Genomic DNA, 22,514 nt, shown 5'->3' on the forward strand with positions numbered 1-22,514 from the left:
GGAAATGGCAGTTTTGGAGGGTAGACTCTATGGAATCACATACCCACTGAACTCCCTTCCACCCCCAAACTCCACCACCCCCTGGTTTCACCCCCAGGAATTTCCCATGCCCGAGTAGAAAACCCTAGTGAAATTAGAGTTGGGGGAGATGGAGGTCCAACCCCACTTCCTGCTTAGGAATTCCAGGTACCTGCTGGGGAAATAGCACAGGAGGTTAGGCTGAAGCCACTTCTCTAAGTGTACCATGGTCATGATCCTAACTGGGCAAGCAATCTCCCAGCAATTTTTCTGCTTGCCCACTGGTCACTGGCAAGGTTTCAGACCACCCAGCACTCGCTCACCACTGGTAGGTACCCTAGGAACACAAGCACTGCTCCTGGCAGATGTGATGAAGTCACTTCCAGTAGTGACATCATCACGCCAGCCACGAGAGTGCCCCAAAGGGGCTGATTCTCAATGAATTGGCCCCATGCAGAGTGCAGGAGCACTCCCACAGTTGAAACAATGAAACAACAGTGATGTCACTTCCAGAAGTGACATCGTTGCATTGGCACTAGGAGAAGACTCCTAGTAAGTACCAGGTCCCCCCTTCCTGCGGGGAGGGTATAGGGACCTGGTAACCCTACTTCCTACAGCCTTCCCATACAGATGCCCTTTTCACACTCTTGTCTTCCTCCTGATCTTTTATTTGGTCTGTTTTTGTTTGTTGCATTATGCATTATGCCTTGGTTTTGGATTTCTCTCTGACATTGTCAGTACAGTTCCCACCACCACTGGAAAAAGAGTTCTGATTAGAAGAAAGATCCTCTGAAAATACTTACTTCATTGTGCTTCATTTATTTTGCACAACATCCTGCCTGAGAATCATTCCATCTGTCTCTCTCTCTCTTTCTCTCTCTCCTCTTACAACTTTAGTTCTGGCTAAAACTATCATGTTCTGAGAGATTAAGGCAGTATCTTCCCAGCCACTAAAGCTATACTCTATTGTGAAGTTTTGTGGTATGTCCTTATGGCACGTTGAGCCTTGATAATCCATTTTACATTTTTTTGCTCTGGGTGATCCTAATTGCTGTGATTGTAAGCAGTGATCTATAACCACACTGTATAGCAGAGAATGTTTGGGTTTTGAGTCATCCAGAAACTTTTACATTACATGTGTATAGCTAGAAGATAGGTGCTGATCAGAGAGACATTCCTCAGGATGGCTAAAACAAGGTGAGAGCGCTGTGATGGACTGAGTGCCCCCAAGGAGCCAAAGGGGAAGAGAAAGGAGAGGAGGAGGAAAGGGGGGGGAGAGGAGATGAACAGAACCATCACCTTACAGTGGGCTGGTCTAGGACAGATGGATGAAAGGGGAATGTAAACATCTGCATGAGAGTCAGACCCAGCAAGTTCTCACATTGAGGAAAAAGTCACAAGAAACCAGCATCCACTAAACTTGGACAAACCTCAGGATAGTGTTGAGACTGACACTGAAAGTACTAAATTCTGTGCATAAATCAGAAAAATTTCTGATACAGTATAGGGCCAAATGTGAGTAAAAAGTCTCCTTTCCCATGCTGCAACTTCAGTTTCAGGACTAGCAGGATTTTAGCCCAGTGGCACCTTAGTCCAGTGGCATCTGCTGTTCTACTGCAGAGACTAAACTAGTTTCAGGACTAGAGAAGCAAATTCCTGCCCAACAGCCAACACTAGAGGTAATAATGCCGCAACACTTTAGTTCTGAAGTTCAAGGTTAGGTGAGCAGACGGAGGAAGCTTGAGCAACTCTTCTCAGAAGCAAGTCCCATTTTATTCAGTGGGACTTTCTTCCAGGAATGTGTCCGAGGATTGCAGGCCTAATCTCTGCTGTTCATACTATGGTTGCCTAAGAGGGCACCACCATCCTGCAGTTTCTCACAGGACTCCAATTTGTATAAGATACCATGTAGAGCTATCTATAGTGGCTATTTATTTTACTCCCATACTAATATAGTCTTGGATGAGTTTCTAACAGTGAAAACCATTTTCAGATCCTAATTATCTCCTTAATTTCTCACTTTTCCAGAGAGTTATAATGGAACTGGATTTGCAAAGGCTTTTCCATCCTTTTATTTTAATTAAGATGTCCCCATCCTTTCTCACACATGCACTCACAGGAATACTAATTTACAATACTATAGATAAAATTCTTCAGACTAATTGCATTCCAACTGGATATGAACACTGGGACACTTGATCAGAATGTAGCAGGTTTCTCATGAACCAATTCTGGGGAAAGTGATTCAGAGAAGTTTGATGACATGCAAGGCCAACAGTAAAAATTGGTATGCAATGTTCTATACATTGGCCCTCCCAGCCATATGAGGAAGTACTGGAATTTAGCCTTCCAGAAAGAGCCATTTCACTTTCCAATTCAGTTTAGCTCTTACTAGCAGATAGTTTTGGTCAAGGTTTTCTCCTGATTTACTTTTGTGATTACAATAAAGCTACCTATATATTATCAAGTTTTGATGTGACCTCCTCTTCATGATGCTATGCATGGAGGGAGGGCTTTTTTAAAAAGCTTGGGACATAATGAATACAGTAGATGTTTTGCTGTGAATGTTATTACTAAAAACATGTGGTTCAAATAACAAAATGGAAGAATTTCAATTATTGATTTATAAAGTTGATAACTGGCCAAGAAAAAAAATGTCCTGTCTAGAGGTGGGCATGAACTGAAATACAAACCAAAGTTCATCACGAACCAGGCCAGATTCACAGTTCACGAACTAGCAGTTCATCAGAGCCCATTCCTGACAAACTGCAACAAACTTTAGGCTGGTTTGTATGGTTCATTTTTCAATTTGTCACTGAAGACTGCCTGGCACCAATCAATCAGTTTCCAAGGCGACCAGGGATGGGCTTTCTGCAGTAGAGGTTTGCACCTGGCAGCTTTTCAGCTGCTTGGAGGGGAAGCCCCCATCAGCTGAAAAAAGCTGCCAACATTTGAAAGCAACAACACTTTTCTTGCGTGAAGCCTCAGTGCAGTTTCAGGCTTTCAGGGCTTTGCAATTCACGTCACACGTTGAGCAGGCATATTAACGTTGAAATGTTGGATCCCTCCCCCTCCCTATTTTCTGATTGGGCTGTCCCCTGCCCACTGGAGAGGCAATTGGTGGCAGAGTTCTGAGGGAAATCATGTACTTTTCATGCCTGTTTCACTCTCATTTATTTTTTTAAAGTCAAACCAGGAAAGGGTTGAAATGCTGCTGCTTCATCCTCTCCCAGCAGCTTCCCTGCCACTTTGTTTCCAAAGGTGGAGCAAAGCCAGAAACATGCCAGGGAGGGAAGGAAAGCCAGAAACATGCCTGGGAGAGAGGGAAAAGCAGCCATTTAATCTTTTCCTGGCTTTTAAAGCCAGGAGGAATGGACAGTAACATTAATGTTACAATGTTACTATGTTAAAATATAATGTTACAACGTTACAACCCATTCTTGCCTTTGAAAGGAAATAAGCAGCAACATTAGGAATCACTCCTGGGTTTGAAAAAAATAAGAGAGTGCTTGCATACCCAGGAGGAAGGAAACGAATGGAGAAGCAGCCTTATGACCCTTACCTTGATTTAGCTCCTGTGGAAAAGGCGAGAGGCTGGTGTTTGAAAGCAGAAACGCTTTTCTTGCCATGCAAGAAAAGTGTTGCTGCTTTCAAATGCTAGCAGCTTTTTTCAGCTGATGGGAGATTTGCCTCCCATCAGCTGAAAAGCAGCCAGCATTTGAAAGGGGGAAACCAGAAGCGCACTCTCCTATTCTATAGACCTTCTGCTGCCTCGTACGTGACGTTTTCATGAACCAAAAAAACTACTTTGCGAACTGGGACAAGTTCATGAAAGTTCATGTTTTGTGGTTCGTGAAACACAAGGAAACATGAACTGTACAGTTTGAATTTTTCCCGATTCATGACCATCTCTAGTTTTGTCCCTGAATAGAAGTTTAATGTGAAGAAATCTGCAATTGAAGATTTATTTGGCATGGAGCTAAATAATCTGATACTTGCTGCAGATCACACTGATATAAAAGGGCCACTAGAGGGACCAGTTTAAAATTTGGCAACCCTGTTTGGCAAAATAAAATAGAAGTTAGCATAAACAAAGCAAATGATTGTAACAGGACAGATTTAAGCATGTTCTTAGTTTCTCGTATGGAATTTCCTGGAATTTAGAAGTGCTTAATTTTGACTGGACAAAACCCATCAAAACTCTTTAAAACTATTGGTGGGATGCATCACACAGAAAGCAAAGCAATTTAAGCAAGTCTCACTAAGGACACCACTTATAAACTTCACTGTTATTACTTAACAGAATAAAATGGCAAAATATGTATATTCAAGTATTAGGCCAGATAAATCAGAGTTCAATATGACTAGAATAACTGGCTCCTTAAAAGTTGTTTAATTTAATAAAGAGAAACTTGATGGGAGCAAATGGTGAGGTCATTGCATGATCATACCCTTGTCCACTATGTAATCCTTACAGTTTTGTTATAATTGGAGGAAACACAACAGTCCCAACTCTTTAGACTCTCATATAACTTTTAATGACCCTGAGGACAACCCACTATCAGGGAAGCAGAAACAACCTTTCATGATTCTTTAGATTCCCATAATCAGCCTAAGCTCATTATTGTTAATGAACCCAGCTTAAAGGGTTTGTTTAAAAATTTCAAAGAATTCAAAGCTCTAAGCAAAATTACAGGGACCTTTTGCTACACATTTGACATTTAAGCTATTCTGTACATTGGCAGCTTGTAATTTTTCACAGTACTTTGATTAATGCGATCCATGAAATGCATATTTTAAAGGGGTTGGCTCGAAAGATGATACATGGGGAGAGTACATTTTTGAACTTAAAATAGAGATGGGCTTACTCCAAGTTGTAAACATGGTTTGAACTATCAATTTTCAAACTAAAAGGAAAAAGTTTAGGGAATAACTGTGATATGTGCTAAATATTTTTAAAAGCATACTTGTCAGGAAATATTTAAAACAGACATTTTTAGGACTATCTGTACCTTTTCTTTAAAATAAACCCTTTTCTCCAAAGAGCTCAGAGCAGTATGTGGCTTTCCCAGCATATACAACATCCTGGTCTAGGAGATCAGGCTGAGACAGTGATGAGAACAAGATCACCCAGCAAGTTTTATGGCAGTGGGGATTTGATTGGATTTCCTAGGTACCATTCAACATTCTTTTTTAAAAAATCAGTAAATAAAGGCTGAATTCAAAGTTTTACAAAATCACTACCAATTCTATAAAGAAATCATACAGATGTTATTAACCCAAGAAATTTGGAGGTGAGGCCTGGCATCACCTCAGCATGCTGACATAACTTCCAATAAACACCAGAAGTGGTGTCTTTAAATACTCCACCATCAACAAAACCTCTATGGTCTTACCATAGAGTTTTTATAAATGCTAGAGCATCTACTATGTCACCAGGCATTTATTGGAAGTGATGTCAGCTCACTGGTGCATAACTGGTATGTACTCCATTCTCCTTCCATTTCCTCCCATTTGCACCCAAGGAACTGGTGGGCAAACAGCAGGGTTGCCTGGAGGTCTCTCAATATAGCAGGAAGCCTGACATCCCTAATATCATGATAGTTTGTAAAAATGAATCTTACAAGGCTGAACTATTGGAATAAATAACAATGTTAACTTAATTGACAACTGCCACAGGAAAGGTGTCTGTACGTCTATAACAGCTCCATATTTCATAAAGTTTTTTTGCTTGGTAGACTGTGAGAAGTATCCTCAGTCGCTTCCACATGCTCCAATTTTTTCAGGTTGTCCCTGTCCCAAAGCTGCATCTTCCCGATCTGCTTCAAGAACTCACCTTCCCCATGCATTATCCTCATGCATGTTTTGTGGGTGTTTGTTGTGGAGGAGAAAGGTTCCAAAACTGAAAATGCATTCTTTATCTGCGCCTCGTCACAAATGACATTGGTGCATTTCTGCCCAACTTTCCTTTTCTTTTCTTTTTTGCGCATGTGGGATTGTACTATACCATTGTCCTGTCTTTCAGCTTCTGTAGAAACGGCATGCATAGTACTCCTTCTCCACCATTGATTTTCCACTCAAAGTTTTAAATGCAAAAGTGTTTAATAAATATGTGAACAGTAGAGTAGCACGATCGTGTGATTCCATTTCCTACTATATAAAAGGCAAACCGTGTTCCCCATTACTCACTCCTTATTCCTGCAGAAGTGCAGTATGCAGGGATAAGAAGCGAGTCATGGTTGCAAGGCCCTCTCATGGTCAGCAGCAGGGGTGGGGCTCCCCCAACCTCCATGAAGCCTTGGGAGGGCTGCACACAAACCAAATGGCAGCCAAAAGGTTGGAGGAGGAGGGAGCCCCCACTCTCTTCCCTGATTGCCCCCTTGACTGATGCCACAAGCGGGGGGAGCACTGCTAGGGCCCATTGTATTTTCCCAAACAGTAGGCCTTATTGATAGTCTGAAATAAAATCAGAAATGGCATTCTGTTCTCAATGTTGATCCTAGACTGATACTCTGATTGCTGAGTGATCTAATATAGCAAGCACTGCAGGATGATTCCCTTTGTATACATAGATATTGTAATAACACAAGGACCATTTTAAAAAGTAAAAAGAAGGGGAATTATATGATGGTGCATGCGAGCCAGACACATGTGTGGGAGAGGTAATGGTGAGAGGAGGGGTCGGATATTTTGGGAGGGTACTTCAAAAGCACAAAAAAGCCACCACATGCATTGATATGGTAATAATTTCATGGAAAGAGCGATATCAAAAATGAAAACAGAATAAAACAGGTCTCACAAAAAATGCTTAAAAACTGGGATCATCATGACCTGCTCGTGCATGGGAAATAATGACGTGTGTAATGAGTGAGATAACCCATCAAAGTTCCATTGGCAGGCTGTCTCATTAAGGACGTGTGGAAGCGACCCTTGAATGGAAGCATTTCCAGCGACCGCCACTCTGCAAACCATGACATTGTAAACTTCCTTAAGTACAGTTTGTATGTCTTTCAACCAATCACTGTCCATTGTATCTTGTTCTTTTATCCAGTTAGCTAGTTTGGAGAGAGACATTTGAGGCTCGTCAAAAATCTTTGGGATTCCTGAATAATTTTTCAGCTATCCACGGTTGTTTAAATAATATCAGACCCAAATGAGATCCATAGGAGGCTCCACTATATAGAGGAATGATAGAATGAAACGTTAATTGTTTAACTGTAAGTAGTTTGTGTGACTCATACCCTTGAGTCCATGGTGTTTTATGTCTCTTTTCTCCCCCCCCCCCTTTTAATGTAAACCACCTGGGTTTGTTTGTGGGTTTGGAACATGCTTATAAAAGGGTTTAAAAAGTAGAAGGTTCTTAATAGTAACAATAATTTGATAGGTAAGATTTGGATCCAGTAGCACCTTGAAGACCAACTAGCCTTCCAGACTATGAGCTTTCAAGACTTAAGGCTCACTGTGTTGAGCCTTGACTCTTGAAAGCTCATACCTGGAAATCTAGTTGGTCTTTAAGGTGCTACTGGACCCAAAGCTTGCTTTTCTACTACAGAACAACATGGCTACCCACCTGAAATAATTATAGTGTTTGTGTGAGGATTTGTTCAGGCGCTCTTCTGAGACATGATGAAGTAAGGCACTAAGACCTCTGGGTTCTGATTTTGCTACTTCAACAATACATGACTCTGCTTTTGTTAACTTAAAGGGCAAGCAAAAGTTCCTGGGTTCATTTTTCTCCCAAGTCCACTAAATACCAAACCTGCACATGCATTAGCTTGTAGTATTTTGCCTGAGTTAGTAGAAATGGCAATTCCTTAGAATCGGTTGAGGTAAGATGTTTTTTATACACACCTACCACCTATTGATTTCAGTGGGAAAGCACTGGTTTCCATGAAACGCACTGTCAATAGACCAAACTACACATTACATCTACCAAGGGATCACCACAGGAACTTGCAGCCATATATACCTGTGAGTTTCCCATGGGTACTTAATTCAGGAGTGCTACAAAGGCCAATTAGGATTGGGGCCATGGTGCAGGGAGAGGAGGGGCTTCTGCCTTTTCTCTGTGGCATTTTTCTAGCCTGAAATGGACACAGGAGGCATTATTTGCCCTGTAGAGGGATGCACTCACAAGCATTCAGTGTACATGCAGTCCCTTCCCCACAAATATTACCCAATGGGGCCATTTCAGAATGGGAAAATGGCATGGCAGGGAAGGCAGAGGCTCCTCTTCTTCCCCCACACTGTGGTTCTGATTGGAATTGGGCTCCTGCAGAGTTTCTGAATCAAGTTCTCATGAGGAATTTGCAGCTGCAAGTTCTTATGGTGATCATGCAGCAGATGTAACAAACAGTTTGGCCCAATGATGTATGTAGAACAATAGACTGTAATCCTCAACACATTTACTAGGGTGTAGTAATTGAACTCAGTAGGATCTAATAATAATAATAACATTCAATTTATATACCGCCTTTCAAGACAACTGAACACCCACTCAGAGCAGTTTACAAAGTAAGTTATTATTATCCCCACAACAATCACCCTGTGAGGTAGATGGGGTTGAGATAGCTCCAGGAAAGCTGTGACTGACCCAAGGTCACCCAGCTGGCTTCAAGTGGAGGAGTGAGGAATCAAACCCAGTTCTCCAGATTAGAGTCCTACTGTTCTTAACCACTACACCAAACTGGCTCTCTTACTCCTAAATCTATACACACTATCAGATTCTAATCCTAGCTTACTCATAAATAAATCCTCTCTATTAAGAAGAGCTAGCTTCCCTGTAAGTGAACACAGTATTACAACCACTCTAGCCACCATTGTACAACATCATCTTCTGATTCTTCCTCCCAGATTCCCCCAGGAGGCAGATGGCCTCTTCTTCAAACATGAGAGTTTCTCTGTATAAACCATTAAAGAAAAAAAAATCAATGTTAATACATCAGTTTATAACTGAAGTCGGTTAACTAAACCCCAGGAAGAGTTTCCAATACCAGAATACATTGCTGCTCTACTTGCACCCCAAGTATGTAGAACCTGACTATGTTCTCCAACTGCTAGGCTATGCTACCCAGTTTGGCACTTCTGACTTGCTAGTTTGCCTTCAAAGATTATTTTCACTTTTGAAAATAATGTCATAATGGGACCTTAGGAAGATCTTCCAGGTTGTCCAAAGAACTGAGCCCAGCCTCCTATGACAGAATTCTGGTTATTTACTTATCATACAACATGGGCCTAGAGACAGTTTTCCTGCATAAATTCGATAGAAAATTGTCTGCACATTATGCTTTTTTTATCTTCATATGTAGAAGACATAGAGGCTTGTTTTCTTAAAGAACATAAAAACTGGACGATCCGGTCCAGCAGGACACCAGGTGTCATACCAGCAATATGTTAAAGCCAGCAACATGGTAACCCTTTGTCTTGATGAATGATAATGGCATGCCCCATTCCATTTGAACCCTCTGCTGGGTTGGGGGGTACTCAGAAACATCCATTAGGCCCTGTTCCTCTTTGGTCACTGAAGAGACAAGCCCCGTAAGTCATTAAAGGAAAGTAATTAATTTCATGGGAATGGAGAGAAGAGCAGGAAAAAAATAAGCACCATCAGGATGGAAGGAAATGACAAAATCCAAGCTGGGTATAGATTGCACAGGAAAAAAAAATAAGGCTGTAAGAAAAGAATGTGGGGAAATAATAAATAAATGTCATAAATATAATTTACAAATTGAGAAAAACCAACAGCAGAAGGTAGACAGATTAAAGAAACAGCAGGAAAAAGAGGAGACAGAAGGTACTGTGAAACCCAGAGCAGGAAATATTTTTTTTAAAAAAATTGTTAGTTCAGAACAGGATAAAAAAGGTATAAATCACAAAGTGGGGTGGGAACTTAGAGGAAAACAAGGAAATAGCAGAGGGCACAAACAATAGATTGTCTTTGCTATACAACTTTAAAATTCTTTCTTCACTCTTTCTCAGCCAGTTTTCCGACTGGTGGGTTAAGCCTGCTGTTCTTTTTCACAAAAGTGAGCCCGGTCCAGCAAAAGTTAAACTACTTGACTACTTGTACATTGAGTTTAGTAAGCAAGAGATCTGTTTACATATCCCATTGAAATCGGTGAGCCTGCAACTGTCCACCATAAAGTTTCATGACAATATCTTTGTACCGACACTCCAGTTGTTATGTTCCTCTCTGACCCCTCCCCATACTTTAGGACTTCTGCAAACTTTGCTGGTAAAGAAAGGGAAGGTGAGAAACGAAGCAGTCTGCAATCAGATTGCTACTGCCTGACATGACCCTTGAAGGCAAGTGGTAGCTAGCTACCTGGAGATACCAGCAGCAGGAATTCTCATGATCTCACCTCTGCAAGATCAACTGAAGAGCATGGTATTTTCAGAGGCAGGCACAATGTGTTGTCTGCAATCCCTCTGTGAATAGAGCATTTTATTTTCAGAAATGATGTTGGCTTCATCCCCCTACTGCAACCCTCAAAATTGGAGAACCTTGGGGAAATCATGGGGGGCTGCAACAACGTGGAAGATTATAAGACTGAAGATTATAAAACCAGAATTGATACCAGAAGTGGTATCTGAAGAAGTGACTGTGACTCATGAAAGCTCATACCCTACCACAAATTTTGTTAGTCTTATAGGTGCTACTGGACTCTTGCTCTTTTCTGTTTCATCTGTTCCAGGGCACAGGGGCAAAGAACAAAGACCTGTATCCATACAACATCCTAAGTATTTTACTAAATTATGCCTTGCACCACTAGGCTCTTACATCTGATTGAATCATTTTCTCAAGCACAAAACCAAAACATCAAGGGATTTATCTAAACAAAATGAAGAAATGTGAGATATAAATCTATTTTCACCCAATCACTGTCTCCTTTTTTAAAAAAATTAAAATGATGTTGATTGGTAACTGGTTTATTTCTGTTACTTTTTTGAAAATGCTGTTTTGCGTTTATTACTTACAACTTCAGCTTTGGCAGAATGCCAGAATCACTTTTAATTTTGCAACGTTTAGCACATTATTAATAGCAAAGTAATAAGGAATTGGAAGATTATAATTCATGGACCAGGCAGAGCCTTGTCAATGTATTATTTTTGAAAAAATAACCAAGAAGTGCTATAATATTTCTACCTGTGGGCAATTGTGGCACCTGAGACTACATCTATATAATTTATGCCTCTTTGAGAGATGAAATCGGAATCACAGTAATGGGTTTTGAGGACATGCCTGTAAATGTTCTAGGATTCCACAGGTGCTCCTCTTGACTGCAAACAAAGGTGCTTATTTGTAAAAATTCAAAAACAAGCTAACAGCATTACAGAGTCCTGCAAGCTATCATGTCTGCTGAAATCAGATCTTTGACTGAATACATTAGGCCTGATCCTTTTCACTGACATGTCTGGATCTAAGCAGAAGGAAGCGCAACAAACATTTCTGCAAGCCAGCTACAAGTGAAATTAATCCCAGTGCCTTCCTTATCTGACCATATAACACTTTGCCACACAATTCTTTGGTTTTGTCTAGCATCCAGTATGTGCATACCATTAAATAAGTCCACAAACATTTTTAAGGTTAAACCTAAGCCTCACTATTTCAGATTTTGAACAACAGGATTTTAAAATTAAAAGATGTTTGCAAAAAATTTTCACCTTAATATTCTCCAAACATAGTTGCCAGGCTAAGCCTGCTGACATTACTACTTCACTTCCAGGCACAACCTGAAAGTGACAAAACTTAGCTCTAGGAATTGCTGTTAACTCTGTGGTTTTACTTTTGTTACTTCCAGGTTTTAACCAGAAGTGATGCAGTGATGTTGGCAATGTCAGTGGTATTAGTTATATTCACTTCTCCTGGAGAAGTTGTCTGTATGGCATTATACTCTGCTGAGTTCCTCCCCTCCCCAGTGTAGGCATGTCTGTATCTTTGATTCTACTGATATCCTAGACAATGGTGTTTCTCCCTTCCAATCAGACCATTGCAAAGGGGGAACACAGAGCACTCTCCGCCAATTCTAAGCTACATGAGAGGTTTTTTTCTCTTTGAAAGTAGAAAGCCCAGGCTTGTTCAGGGCCCCATAGAATTCAAACCTTGTGTCACATTTTCTTGAATCTTGTGGGTTTCTTTTCTGGACAGGCAGAAGAAGCCCTGCTGCAATTTTGATGACATTTGGTTGAAAAACTCCTCCAGCTCCCCGCCCCCAATATTCCCCCATAGGGAATAATGGCAAACTGATGGGAGGGAGAGTCTGCAATGGAAGCCTCCCTCACTGTATAAAAGACAACAAACAGGACCACAACAAGGAAGGATGGCAAATGCAAAGTTTTCAGCAGAAAGTTTTTTTAAAATATTGTCCGTCAGAACCTGTAAAAATAGGAAAATGAAATAAATGCATCAAGTAGGTTTTTTAAAAAATGCTAGCAGCTGGCTGAAGCTCTCCTGCTGGCTGCTACTTAATACCCATTTTTGGAATCAGTAGAGAAAACTTAGTGTGGCTGTGCAAAGAGGGGCCTGCAGAAAGCCCATCCCCCATTGCCTAGGAAACATTGATCAGCACCAAGCTGTTTGCAGTGATGGACTGAAAAATGAACCTAACGAACTGCCCTGAAGTTTGTGGCGGTTCATCAGAAATAAGCTCTGATGAACTGCCAGTTCACAAACCACGAACCGGTTTGGTTCGTTCCGAACTTTGGTTTGTGTTTTGGTTCATGCCCATCTCTACTAGGAAGCATAGATGAAAAAGACAGAGCCAGAGGCTCTGTCAATTTCACTTCTCTACAAGAGGGTAGTTTTAACAGACAGTGCAGGTGGAAATCATTCCACAGAGGATTTGTTAATTTCATCTTTGCTTCCCTGAAGGCCAACATTGTGTCTCCCTACACTTGAGCATCCCCATGTAAGATGTCTCATGTAGAGAGAGACTATGTCACAGGCTACATCCTTCGTTTAAAAAATCCCAAGCAGTACAGAGCAATAAACCCTGTTGCCCAAAATACTATCTCTAGCTGAACAACACTTCACTTATATAGAATTCTGGTATTTTACTCCTCTTCAAGGTGTTTGCTTCCAATTACTAGCTATCTGCATGCCAAACCTGGAAGATGGATCACTAAAGCCATGATCACTGACACAACCACAATAGACAATATGACTTGGCAGAGAGTCTGAACTTTTGCTCAAGTCAGAAGGTTCTTAGTATAAGAGCATCAGACTTTTACGTCATCACCCTTTTAAATGCATAAATGGTACCACCCACCCACCCCTACCAAAGTAATTAACATAGGCATCCTAAGCAAAATTATACCTTTCAGCATCCAGTGATTGTACTGTAAATGTGTCAGCTTTTGTACAACTGAGAAACAATCGAGTTATAATGAAGAAGTATGTACCATCCATGCATAATATGATGACACTTACCTTATCTTCTGGATAAAAATACACTCAGTTACATTTTGAGTGGGGGGATCATCTATTCATTACCTTGTACTATATGTACCGCTAACATTTTAAGTTACTTCCATACATAACAGGCACTATCATGAGCATTAACAGAAAGCGCAAGGCAGTTCTTCCGGCATCAATCAGAGCAATATGTAATGAACTGCAGCTGTTGCACATTATCTTTATCCTAGTATATTGGAAAGTCTGCAAGTCGCTGCTAAGCATCATCATGAGCAGCGAATGAGTTTCATAAGCTTTGGTGTTCTGGAATAGCTCAGGGTTGTGCTGCTTGAAAATACCAGCTCCAGTAAACATCATGAATGCTCCTGTATCGACAGCCATCATTTCATAGTATTCTGTCTTTATAATACAATTCAGCACCTGCATGCCTCTTATCTTTGAAATATTGATCAGATGGAAGTGCTCAGTTGTATTCTCAGAGAGTACATGGTTGTGTCTTACTCCATGCCAATTCACAAAGCCAAATTCACAAAGGCCAAATTAGAATGGTCTTCCAGTGTATATGGGAGCAATCATGCAATGGTTTCTATCAAGCTTCTAATATAATACAATAACAGTCTTTTATGGACCACTTTGACCCAGTTACAGTGATGGATACTGAGAGGATCCTGGCATCTGTGAAGACCACTTCTTGTGCCCTGGTCCCTTGCCAAGCTTGGCTGCTAAAATTGTATAAACAGCACATAAATGAGCCCTTGATGTCTATCATACATCAGTCACTAACTCAAGACATCGTCCGTCGGCCACTCAAAGAGGCAATTATCCACCCACTACTTTAAAAAACACCCCTAGACAAAAAATGGCATGGCCAATTATCACCAAGTCTCTAATTTGTGTTTTCTAGGCAAAATTATCAAAAGAGCAGTAGCAGATAAATCCCATGCTCTGGATCCCTTTCAGTTCAGTTTCAGGCCAGGCTATGGGATAGAGATGGCTCATGTGGCTTTAGTTGAAGACCTTCATCCAACTCTCTATCTTGCTATTCAAATCCTCTGGTGTTGCTGTAGAGGTCTTGAGTTGCTACCTGATAGCTGTGGTCAATTTGCTCAAATGGAACAAATTGAATTCGAACTCATACAAGACGAAAATTATGCTGATTGGGAATGCAGAGATCTTGAAGGTCATTGTGCTCCCCACTTTCAATGTGTTCATTGACCCTTGCACACATGGTTAAGAGACTAGAGGTTATACTGGATCTGGCATTGCTGCTAGAGAAGGAAGTTAATGCAGATCCAAAATGGGCTTTGACACAGCTAATCTGGCCACCAGGATCCATGCCACAGTAACTGCAATATACTCGACATAGGTCTTCCTTTGATGTCAACTTGGAAACTCCAGCTAGTGCAGAATGCCACAGCTTTATTATTAGGAGCAAGACAAAGTGTGCATGTTACTCCCATTGTCCTATCATTCCATTGGCTACCCACCAGGTACCAGGCTCAATTAAAGGTATTGGCTATCATATACAAAGCCCTTCATATCTGCAGGACACCCTTTCTCCCTGCACTCCACAATGGTAGCTTTGCTCCTCTGAACAGGGCCTTCGTAGGTGCTACCTTGCAAATGGGCAAAATCAACACCTGCCTGTACATGCACTTTCTCTGTTGTGGCCCCCACCTTATGGAATGGCCAGCTTGATGAGGGTAGGAGGGGCCCCACTCTCCTGACTTTCTGCAGACTATGAAAACTGGATTGTTCAGGGTTTTTTTTTTTTAACATGGGTATGAGTAGAGTTGCCAGATCCCTCTGGCAAAGGTCAGGAAGACCCGCTTGGGGGGGTACTTAAATTAAATTTGTTCCACACCCCATGCCATGAAGTTACTTGCAGTTACACTAGAAACAAGATCATCATGCAGAGTGCCATTGCATATGCACGCTTTGTGCCAGGGCTGATTCTTTAATTCTTAAAGAACTGGACCTCATACAATGTAGTAGAATCAGAAGTGATGCCATCACACAGGGCACAGGAGCATTCATGCAGCCATTTGCCTGTGCTGCCTGGTGATGGCGGGAGATCTCCAGGGAGCCTGCCTTCTCCTACAGATTGCCAGAAAATGCCAGGCAGAGAGGCAAATCTCCTACTTAGGAACCTGGCAAGCCTAAGAAGGAAGATTGTACTGTAAGGAAATGGTTCAAAGAGGTGTGTTGGTGTCCAGGGTCAGAGGCTCAGCCTTGGACTTACCAGGGGGAGGGGACAGGAGGCAGCCAGAGGACAGTTACCCAGTCACCCCGACAGACACTCAGGTCCCAAACTTCCCAGCAACAGAGGGGGGAAAGGAAGCACCCAAGCTACAGAGGGTCAGATGGGGAAGGTAGAAGCCATCTAGCCCCACCCTCCAGTGGGAGGCTAGGAGTCCAGGCAGAGTGAGTGAGGACAACTAGGAGGGGACCAGTCTAGAGGCAGAAGGCACAGGAAGCAGGGACAGCCAGCTGCCAGCCAGCAAGACAGCCAGCAACTTTACCAGCAGTGGAGGAAAGGCAGCACAGAGCCACGCCCCAACCTGCAGGCAGGCTAGAAGGGATTAACAAGGACCAGGTGAGGCTGGGAACAAAGCAACCATGGGTGGGGCTGCCTGAGGCAGCAAAGAAAGCCCAGCAGCCAGCAAAGAAGGCCTCCCAGAGCAGCCAGCAGGGCAAACCCAGGTGTGGCTGCCTAAGACAGCCAGGGCCATGGCTAGAGTGCTGAGAGGCATGCTGGCAAGTGGAGCCAGGAATGGGTGAAGGGATATCCACCCACAGGGTGGAGTGAGTTGTGTAGGAGGGTGGTGGAGGTTAGGAGAGAGGGAAAGAGAAGCTGGAAGGAGGAAGAGCAAGAAAGATGAAGGAGAGGAGGAAGAGCAAGCCAGGAGGCTTTGGAAGGCAAGAAGTAAGGGGAGGCAGCTGGGGCTCTGTCAGGTTGAGCAGGCCTGTGAGTGAATTGAGAGGGAGCAAGGGTGATGTATACCCCCCTCCTTCCACAGAGCAAGACCCTGCATGGTCCCTGATGGCTTCCCAAGATCAAGGTCAGATGTGCCAGCGTCCGGCATAACGGCACCCGTAGCAGAACCTGACAGTTGGGAAAAGGGACAGAAATTTTGGAATATACTACAGTGTTGTTGAAGTATGTTCTTACTAGGTACGTTCAGGATTGTTTAACATCATGTTTAATTGTTGGTGCTTGTTTCAGCATAGTTTTCAACTGTGTATTCAATTTCTGCTTGTTTCCCATTTCTGCAGATTTGCATTTGAACCCCTTAGTGCATTGTTTGTTGAATATCCCAACTGTTGATCATATTGACTTACCCTATGTAATCCGCCTTGACTCTCAATGAGAAAACTAGATGATAAATAATATAAATAAATAATATGTCAGTCAACTCACTTGTTCTCGGTCTAATTGGTTTAAACAGTGGTATGGTAAACAAATATGGCTTGAGATGTCAATTTCATATTTGCTGAAGCAATTATATGTCTCTTTTAACACTAGACAAACACTTCTTAGCTCCTATTAGACTCACACTCACAATAAACCAGTTGTCATGTAAAATAATCATTGATCCTAAACACACTTATCTGGATGTAGATTTCAAATAAATCAATGGGGTTTGACAATTAACACCATAATAATGAGGCCTACAAGGTTTCAGCTACCACTAAGCAAAGCCTCCTTTCTCTCCTTCCCTGAATGTTGCAGGTGGTTTGGGCTCATCTTATAAAAATCCCAAGATACTCCTGTTTCAAAATATGCCTCCACCACTAGTACTGGTCTCATAACTAAAGGTTGTTGGCTTGCCCACCTGTATATTAAAAGAAGAATGCCTTTCAGATGTACAGGAGGAAAGCACTGTATGTATGTAGCCAGAAAGTTGTACTTTACAGAGTTCAAAGAGTCTTCTTTGAGTACTGCTGACAGGCAGAGAACAAGGATTGGAACTGGACTTTATTTACTGTGATTTCAAAGCCATTCAGAGGCTTGTACTTTTCATCTGTTCATCATTCTTTCTAACTAATGAGGAGCGGTGTGAAGGCACCAAATGTATGTTCAAAATATTCATCCCAAATGTAGGATAAACACCTTCAATTTTAAAAATTCAGAGTAAAATTGCATTCACCATAAAAAGCAAATAACAATATAGTTGCTTAGGGCCTAGTAAAAACATAAATGTTTTCATATGATTTTCTAAGAACAGGTAAAGAGGCAGTTGAAAAAAATGATACAGATATTTAAGTGTTGAAGTTTACCTTGCAATTTTTAACTTACTTTTTTTGAACATTTGGGATTGGCAGTACTGGCACTGCCAAGAATAACTGAGCAACAGCATATGTGTAGGTGGGTGTGATGTTTGCATATTCATATTAGTTGACATTTCCTTCAAGAGCAGAAGTTCTCTGAGGAACAGCCAAATAATTAACAGTCATAATATCAATCTTTATTTTATAATAATGCCATTCACAAAACGTCTTGTAACGTTGCCTTCAGGGTAGTTCTTTCATCGAGGCAATACATGTTAGAAACACCTCCCATTTCTTTGAAAATATATAAGATAAATCAATTAGAACTAATCCTATGAAAAATAACTGGGTGAAGTTCTCTGTGTCCCAGAAAAAGAAATGTGAGACATATATAAAAAGTTCTGAGAGTATTAAAGCAGGGATGTCAAATCTCTGACCTATAAGTCCAGGATTTATTAACTTTCACAGTGACCACTTTCAGTCTACTTAGCTGTGAATAACTTCCTGATCCCCATGGAAAAATGATATTTTTTTGTTGGCAACCCACCATATGCTTTTGTATATTAACGAACCAATTTGGACTTCCTCCATTGGAGGAAGAGCCTCAAATTAGAGGATGGTTCCTCAGGCTGGAGGGAGGCCACTTGGAGGGTGTTTGATCTAACCTAATATCATAAAGTGGGCAAAGGGCACTGCTCTGAATAGAGGTTCTGCCAGCTTTGTCACCACCTGATCCCTTCATTCCTTATTTCAGTGGTACTCTCTGCAGCTTGTGGAGGGCCATATTTGTAACTCGCAAATTACCTCATTTGCAATGACCACCAACCAAAAGAGGCACATGACTCCTCCACCCCATGAAACACCCACACACAATAATATGAGATAAACTATTAATATTAAATACATAACGACAATGTTTTTAATCACCAGAGTACCTCTGAGAATGTAGGGTTCAACCACTGTTGAGCTTTGGCCAGCCTTTTTGTATCTGGAATGAGAAGAATGGCTTCCCTCTCTGGCTTCTCACTCTCTCCTCAGCATGAGGCACAGCAGCTAAGGCAAGAGAGTGGAATTGCCGAAGTGGCTGTGGGAAAAGGGAGTAAAATAGCCACCAGCCCCCCCCCCCTCCAGACATCTTCCTCCTTTCCTGGGTGGATGACATGGTCGTGGTTTTACTCTCCTTTGTGGCCAACTTGCTGCCCTCTTCATAGCTGTGTGGGTGCTGGAATACTGGTGCAGAAGCTGCAAAGAAGAATGGGAGGTTATTGGAGAAGATGGGCCCTTAACTTCCATTTGTGGTGCAAGGTACATGGCTAGGGAGCATCATAGCTTACCCTGTAGTGGCTGTTTCAAGGTATGAACCACCTATCAGGCAATGGCCTTCCCCACATGAAAAATGGGATAGGTGCTACATTACAGAATGATGTTCATAAGAGACACAGGTGGCATGTTAATAAGCTACATGTGGCTCCTGAGCCACTATCACTGTCTTACTTAAATATTATGTCCGTGCTGCCGCACTACTTATTTTCTCTTCTGTTTAGCCTATAAAATGAGGAGCCTTTCTCCTCTCTGTTTGAATGTTGGAGGAATGAGGCCTATGTGTGAAGAATACAATTCTTGAGAATCTTGGTCTGATTTTATGGTGCAAAATCAGTTGTAGCTGGAAATGTTTTGTCTTTAGTCAAAAGGCAGGACTCCATGGGCAAGGAGTACAGTCCTAGGAAACTTCATCCAAATTAAACTGAAAACAAAAGGTATATGTTCAAATGGAGCCACGTCTGAGGAAATGGGCTGTTATCCATCGAAAATTTACAGACTTGTTAGTGATAATAAACACGACCATTAATAATAATGAGTACAACTGAAATATATTAAGATTTTTAAAACAAAAATGAACTTTAAAGATGTACCTATCAAATCCTTCCATAGTACCATGCATATGGATGATATATTTCTGTTAGAAACAGAACTTGTTAATTTTGGAGACTGTGTTTTAGGTTATTGTAAGCAGAATGAATTTGTAACACATCCCAAACAACTGGATTTTCTATAGGTATCCAGGGTGTAAGAAATACTAGATTTCCCCACATCAATGTACATTCAGAAAGTCATAAAATCCATGGGTGTTAATCTCATCTGAAACTCTTCATACAAAAGTTTCAGAGTCACCTATATGTTCACCCCAATCTGTGGATCTGCTTATTTTCATGTGGGTAAGGGTGTTTACACACCCTTTTGGAAATGTGTTTTTAAAAAAATCATGTGATTTAGTAACCTGTAGATATGTTCCCTCCACACCCCAAGGTGCCTTTTCGAGAATGGAATGTGTAGGATGGATTGGATTTGTCCATTGAATTTGTCCATTAAATCTGTTGACTTAAACTGAATTTAAATGGTTAATTTTATTTAGGAATGCAGTGTAAGTATCTTCATCTTAAATCTTATTCAGATGTTCAGAAGAAAGTGGAAAATGTTGCCGTGAGGCTGGATTCAACACAAATCCAATAACACATAAAGAAGGAACTACATGGATTGTGTTTCTTCCTTCATTATTGGCATCTGAATCCATACAGTGTGGGATTATTTTGAGATTACTAGACTCCTATGGGACTCCCAAGTATAAAACAGTCTTTCTCCATGTCAGGTCTTGCCAAGTAATTCCCCAAACACTTCACTGCATCAGTCCAGTGTATGAGTTAAAGATGTTTTATTAAGGAAAGGTATTAAGATGCTGTAACAATGGAATTGGCGGGAATGCCTAAAGTTAGTAAAGCAAGGTCAGTGTCCCCACCCTCCAATGGGAGGGTGGGGACAAAACTTCCATTAGAAGTTTTGACGCGCATCATCTGGGAAGAAGGGAGGGGGAGAAAAGGAGCTCATCTCAGTTTCTGTGTTAAATCCAAGGTCAGGTTCTCAGGCTTCAGCATGAACTTGTAACCAAAACACCTTGTCTGGAAGATAAGCAGTTAGCAACAAAGCAACAGAACTCTGGCTCTACTCTGCATGTACTCAGAGGCACAATACTATAGCATGGTACACCTGATGCATGGCAGGTATGCTGAAGGCATATCTGACACTCCAGAAGGAATATTGTCAAAAGGTGAGTAGCAGCAGACATTAAAAAGTTATATCCTTTCAGTTTAGTGACACAGAACAAAAGACATAAATCTATCTAGTGACATTTGACTTGGTTTTGACGGTATCTTTTACAATCATGATTTATAAGAACACTCTGAAGAGCATCCAGTAATTTTGTTTTTACTTAGCAATCTCTTTGAGGGAAGGTGACCCTAAGATCCTTCATGAAGCCATTTTTGAGTCACGTGGAACAATATGTAATTACATATTCTCTCTTCCCTTGTTATTCTGTTTTTTCTCAAATATTATTCAGAGCAATAATAAGAAGAAGAAACAAGAAAATGCCACTAAAATCCCTGAACACTTTAGTGCAGCTTAATAAAAATAACTTATCTCATTAAAAGTTTGGTGAGTGCAAAACTTTGCATATATTTTTATTTAAAAAAACAATTTGCCTGACAAAGGATACCATCTGATTTATTTAAGCATAACCCAGAATTTCCAGTTTATGTTGTCTCCAATTTATTCTGCTGGAGCAATTCAGCAACAACACACTTGGCAAAAATAAAAAATATACCAAACAGCTGATATATGCAGTCACAGAGGCTAGAATAAAGTAGATCGGTCAGTTAGGAGATGAGAGGAGCAATGAGACCCCTAATGTTTACAGAGAAGTTGAAATGCTCCCTGTGGTCCGAGGGCTGCACATTCACACTTACCTCTATTGCCAGAAAAAATACATGGAGAACATACTACAAGGACAAACTGTCATAAATTTAGGGATTGAGAGGACAGTGTGATTTTTAGTTTACTTTGCCATGCATGTAATGTTTATCATGGAATAACAACCTTTATATAAAGTTATATCTTACTTTTCTCCCTTCATAAGGGCCACCAAGGTGGCTAACAAATTAAAACATATTAGCAAAATCACATTTTAAACTGATTAAAACTAGAGATGGGCATGATCGGAATCACGATGTGAACCCCCCCCCCCCCGATAATGGCGTTTGCGCCATCGGGACTCAGCTAATCGGTTCCGTCCACAGCAACTGATCCAGCGTTCGGGGTGGGCTTGATCAAGGGGGCCATCGTGATCTAATCGGAGAGCCAGACACTCAGTCACCAATAATCTATTCCCCGAGCAACAGAGCCAGGGGAATGCCTGAGCTGTGTTTGCCCTCCTTCTGTCACTCTGGAAAACCGAATGGAAGCCCAGCTTTCCTTGATTAGCAGGCTTCCTTCCAACCACGGAGCAGCAAACCAGGGGAGAGAGGGGGAAGGGGGTGTTCTGAAGCCATGGGCACAAAGGTTATTTGCTTTTTTAAAAAAACGGGGCTTTGTAGGAGGAATGGGTGCTTTTCTGTCTGTCACTCTCTGCAAAAGGCAGCTCAGGTGGCTGGGAGGCTGCCCGTGCCATTCGTCTTTCCCCAGAACAAGGGTGCTGGCAACCGTAGATCCGGCCATGGTCCTGGGGAAAGACGAACGGTGCGGGCGGCCTCCCAGCCACCCACGCTGCCTTTTGCCTTTCCCCAGGACAAGGGGCGGCCGGCTTGCCTTCGCGCCCCTTGTTCTGGGGAAAGACAAACAGCGCGGGCAGCCTCCCAGCCACCTGAACTGCCTTTTGCTTTTCCCACAAGCTGGCCGCCCCTTGTCCTGCGGGAAAGGCAAAAGGCAGCGCGGGTGGCTGGGATGCCACCTGCGCCATTCAACTTTCCCCAGGCGCGCT

Source organism: Eublepharis macularius, chromosome 2, assembly GCF_028583425.1.
Source record: "Eublepharis macularius isolate TG4126 chromosome 2, MPM_Emac_v1.0, whole genome shotgun sequence".
NCBI lineage: Eukaryota > Metazoa > Chordata > Lepidosauria > Squamata > Eublepharidae > Eublepharis > Eublepharis macularius.